Raw genomic sequence first — 5,536 nt, 5'->3', positions numbered from 1 at the left:
AAGGGGGGGGGCCTTAGCGTCCATTTTCAACGCAAGGGGGGGGCCTTAGCGTCCATTTTCAACGCAAGGGGGGGGCCCTTAGCGTCCATTTTCAGCTTTCCGGGATGTCCATGTGCTTCTATGGACGCTCATGGAAGCACGGCATTCGTTTGTGTCAACTGCCCTTAAAGGCAATGAAGACACTACACTACCCAGAATCCCCAGCTATCGTTTGGACTACACCATGTGCTCTGTTTGACAAACCCCGTGATAGTCCTCAAGCTCTGTGATTGGAGAGTGTGCTCCGAGGGTTACCGAGCCTCGAACAGCACTTGAAATGGGATGGAACCACGGCAGACTGTTCAAAACTGGATTTGAACGGGTCCACCGCGTCCCCCCCCTCCCCCACCCCGTACCCAGAACTACACATGCTGGCTATTCTGTTTCGCAACATGTTCTCTATGGCACGTCTCTACTGGGAGTTGTAGTTTTAAAAGACGTTTTCGTATTTCCCATAATAAGAAGTTGCCAGTATTAAACTGTGTACATCCCTGGAGGTTTAGGGGACAGGAAACACTTACATTTAAAACATATAATTAATAAATGGGTGAAAATGGCTGGTGCCCATAATGGGCAGTATTAATATATATACCCACACGCCAGCTAAGGTCAGAAGAGCTTTATTTAACAGCTGGACTTATGTTTGTGACCCCTCCTGTTGTTAATTGATAACATTACATTACATTACATTAATTGATAAGCCTGAAACATGCACTTGTCAAGGTTCAGAGGCACATTTTGCAAATATGGCAGTAGCCATCGATCAGCTTAAGATAAGATATACTTTATTGATCCCAAGTTGGAACATTTGCATTACATCAGCATGTGTAACAGTTAAATATGCAGTGGTGTTTATTTGAAAATCATTTAGTATAATCACACAAATTCTGTGTTTTATATTCAACAATTCTGTGTTCTTTATTTATTGATTGTTCAATACCTGACAAGGCCGGAGATGAAATATCTGCATACATCATAAGAGTATAATACATTATGTATAATATCAGTTAAAATAAGTGCTTCAACATAGTTAACATTGCTGGAGGTATGCACACATATTGATAGATGTCTTGTAATGCACTGTTGAGGAACCTGCGACCCAAGTTTTTCATTCAGTGCAGAACTACACCATAGTTGTGTAGGCCTATATGATATGTCAATAAACCTTAGAACATCTTGAAATCTTGAACGGGATGTGCAAAATAGTCATTATATACAGTCTTTAATTAACTATTAGTAGAGAATAACGAGTAATGAATATACTTTATAGGGATCCTATTAATATCTAATAATAAAAATAATGAAATTCAATAACATGCTTTAACCACCAGGTGTCTCTTTATATCATCTGTGCACCTTTATGGTGTAAATACAGCCTATCTACCAATTGGATCAAATATAAAAGTGAGCCGAATTAGTGTTGATACGGCAAGGAGACGTATTGTGTGAAAAGAAATGTAAGATGTTGTTTAATGGCTGATATATTTATGATCCACGTCACGTTTTCAGTTCCTCATGTTTGTCTTCTCATCAGGGCTATAAATACAGAACTACGGCAGATATGTAATATTTAATGCAGCCGAACCGTGTATTACAATGCCGTTATGTGATGACTTTCAAAGAGAAAAGCAAGCACACTCGGAATAAGGTATTATTTTATTTTTTTTAAATGTTTTCGGTCTGTTTCCGGTATTTGTTAATGACGATGTGCTGTGAGATGTGAGACTGGAATTGCAGAGGGGGAAATAACGTATCTTTAGATGCGGATTTTGTTAAACTAATATGTTTGCGCTGTGGACCAACACTATACATTGACGGGGAAGGGGGTAGCAATAAAGATAACACCATTAAACAGTTACACAACATAACAGAAATAATATCGATAGCAGCTTCCCTAGCAACCACCTTGGTAACAATGAAAACGTTGGACGCAATTTCCTGAAGTAATCTTCGTAATAACTAGCAAACTAAAGATCATGTACATCCACTGCACACATAATCTGAAATAACAACTCATATTTCTCGCATCAAATGACATCAAAACGCATTTTAATGGCCAAACTAACTTTAAAATAGGCATTTTACACCCAGAATAAAACGAAGTTCGGCCATGTTTTCTTTTTCTGCAGGGAGAAATGATAGCTGGGGATTCTGGGTAGTGTAGTGTCTTCTGCCATCCTTTACTCCGAAAAAAGATTTGTTTCTCTGAATCGAAGGGGAAAAATACAAAAGCATTGCACACAATTTAAACCAATCAATGTTGTGTAATTAACAAGGATAATCTGGTGTTTTTTAGTCGATGAGTAGTGCAGATATCACTGTAAAATCAATCGTCAGTAAGGGGAATATTTACTTCCGGGTGTACAATTCTCCGCTATCCAATGAGAATGGACGCTCACATTGCCTTTAAGGGCAGTCGACACAAACGAATGCCGTGCTTCCATGAGCGTCCATAGAAGCACATGGACATCCCGGAAAGCTGAAAATGGACGCTAAGGCCCCCCCCCTTGCGTTGAAAATGGACGCTAAGGCCCCCCCCCTTGCGTTGAAAATGGACGCTAAGGCCCCCCCCCTTGCGTTGGAAAAAGCCGGCAGGGGACTTGACATAACGTCAACATAGGCCGACCTGGGAGTGAGGATGTGTTGGTTCAGGAGCATGGCCACGCCTAAAACTCCGCCTCGAACCACGGCCACCCCTATTTATATCCGGCAACACTTCCGGCCACTGCTCGTCTCCATCCTTTCAAGGACTGACAGCCAGACCGTGATTCACGCCGCGCGTCGTCACGGTTCAAACAAGCTAAACGCTACCACGAGAACATTCAACTTACCATGGATTCTGAACTGCTGATCAACTCACCGGAGTCAGACGAAGATCTCTTCGACATCGGCTACCCGCCATCCACGTTTCAGCAGTTGGATCTATGCCAAGCATCCGAACGGAGCCGCGTGCGCTCGGCAATCAGTGTCCCACACACCAGCCTCCACCGCTCCCACTCAAGCTCCCCCAAAGAGACACCTCCAACTCCAGACAGGTCCCAGGCTTCGTCTACTCCGCCAGCGAGGGCAAACAACCGGGGCCACAACAGGCACAGCCAGCTCCAATCTCCCCACCATCAATCAATCAATCAATCAATCAATCAATCAATCAATCAATCAATCAATCAATCAATCAATCAATCAATCAATGTTTATTTATATAGCCCAATATCACAAATGTTACATTTGTCTCAGTGGTCTTCACAGTGTGTACAGAATATCAGTATGACTATACGACACCCTCTGTCCTTAGACCCTCACATCGTACAAGGAAAAACTTCCAAAGAAAACCCAGTTTAAAGGGAAAAATGGGAGAAACCTCAGGGAGAGCAGCAGAGGAGGGATCCCTCTCCCAGGACGGACAGACGTGCAATAGATCCATCCATCCATCCATCTTCTCCCGCTTATCCGTGGTCGGGTCGCGGGGGTAGCAGTTCCAGCAGAGAGCCCCAAACTTTCTTTTCCCTGGCGACATCAACCAGCTCTGACTGGGGGATCCCAAGGCGCTCCCAGGCCAGCGAAGAGATATAATCCCTCCACCTGGTCCTAGGTCTACCCCTTGGTCTCTTCCCAGCTGGACGTGCCTGGAACACCTCCCTAGGGAGGCGCCCAGGTGGCATCCTAACTAGGTGCCCGAACCACCTCAACTGGCTTCTTTCGACGCGAAGGCGTCGAAAGAAGTCAGAAGTCCCCGAGTCCCTCCCGAGTCCCTCCCTGATGACCGAACTTCTCACCTTATCTCTAAGGGAGACACCAGCCACCCGGCGGAGGAAACCCATCTCGGCCGCTTGTATCCGCGATCTCGTTCTTTTGGTCATGACCCATCCTTCATGACCATAGGTGAGGGTAGGAACGAAAATGGCCCGGTAGACAGAGAGCTTTGCCTTCTGGCTCAGCTCCCTTTTCGTCACAACGGTGCGGTAAAGCGACTGCAATACCGCTCCCGCTGCTCCGATTCTCCGGCCCATCTCACGCTCCATTGTTCCCTCACTCGAGAACAAGACCCCGAGATACTTGAACTCCTTCACTTGGGGTAAGGACTCATTCCCTACTTGGAGTGGACAGTCCATCGGTTTCCTGCTGAGAACCATGGCCTCAGATTTGGAGGTGCTGATCCTCATCCCAGCCGCTTCACACTCGGTTGCGAACCGATCCAGTGAGTGCTGAAGGTCGCAGACCGATGAAGCCATTAGAACCACATCATCTGCAAAAAGCAGTGGTGCAATCCTTAGTCCACCGAACTGCAGACCCCCCCCCCACGACTACGCCTCGAAATCCGATCCATGTATATTACAAACAGGATTGGTGACAAAGCGCAGCCCTGGCGGAGGCCAACCCTCACCGGAAATGGGTCCGACTTACTGCAGAGGACCCGGACACAGCTCTCGCTTTGGGAGTACAGAGATTGGATGGCCCTGAGTAGAGACCCCCTCACCCCATACTCCCGCAGCACCTCCCACAGTAACTCCCTGGGAACCCGGTCATACGCCTTCTCCAAGTCTACAAAACACATGTAGACCGGATAAGCGTACTCCCAGGCCCCTTCCAGGATCCTTGCGAGAGTAAAAAGCTGATCCGTCGTTCCACGACCAGGACGGAATCCGCATTTTTCCTCCTCAATCTGAGGTTCGACAATCGGCCTGACCCTCCTTTCAAGTACCTTGGAGTAAACTTTCCCGGGGAGGCTGAGTAGTGTGATGCCTCTGTAATTGGCACACACCCTCTGATCCCCCTTTTTGAAAAGGGGGACCACCACCCCGGTCTGCCACTCCTTCGGTACTGTTTCCGACTTCCACGCAACGTTGATGAGACGTGTCAACCATGACAGTCCCTCAACACCCAGAGCCTTCAGCATTTCCGGGCGGATCTCATCCACCCCCGGGGCTTTGCCACTGTGGAGTCGTTTGACGACCTCAGTGACCTCCCCCCGGGAGATTGGTGTTGATCCCCCGTCATACTCCAGCTCTGCCTCTAACATAGAGGGCGGAGTTGTCGGGTTCAGGAGTTCCTCAAAGTTCCAACGTCCCAACACTCCATCAGTTGAGGTCAACAACGTCCCATCCTTACTGTACACAGCTTGGATGGTTCCCTGCTTCCCCCTCCTGAGGTGTCGGACAGTTTTCCAGAACAACTTTGGTGCCGCCCGAAAGTCCTTCTCCATGTCTTCTCCAAACTTCTCCCACACCCGCTGCTTTGCCTCGGCCACGGATGAGGCTGCTGCCCTTCGGGCCTGTCGGTACCTTGCAACTGCCTCGGGAGTCCCCCGGGATAACAAATCCCTGAAGGCCTCCTTCTTCAGTCGGACGGCTTCCCTGACCACCGGTGTCCACCAGGAGGTTCGAGGGTTACCGCCCCTTGAGGCACCTAGGACCTTGAGACCACAGCTCCCCGCCGCGGCTTCGGCAATAGAGGCTTTGAACACCGACCACTCTGGTTCAATGTCCCCAACCTCCACAAG

The sequence above is a fragment of the Pseudochaenichthys georgianus genome, chromosome 23 (genome assembly GCF_902827115.2).
Source record: "Pseudochaenichthys georgianus chromosome 23, fPseGeo1.2, whole genome shotgun sequence".
Classification (NCBI taxonomy): Eukaryota; Metazoa; Chordata; class Actinopteri; order Perciformes; family Channichthyidae; genus Pseudochaenichthys; species Pseudochaenichthys georgianus.
Note: the sequence above shows the minus strand (reverse complement) of the source record.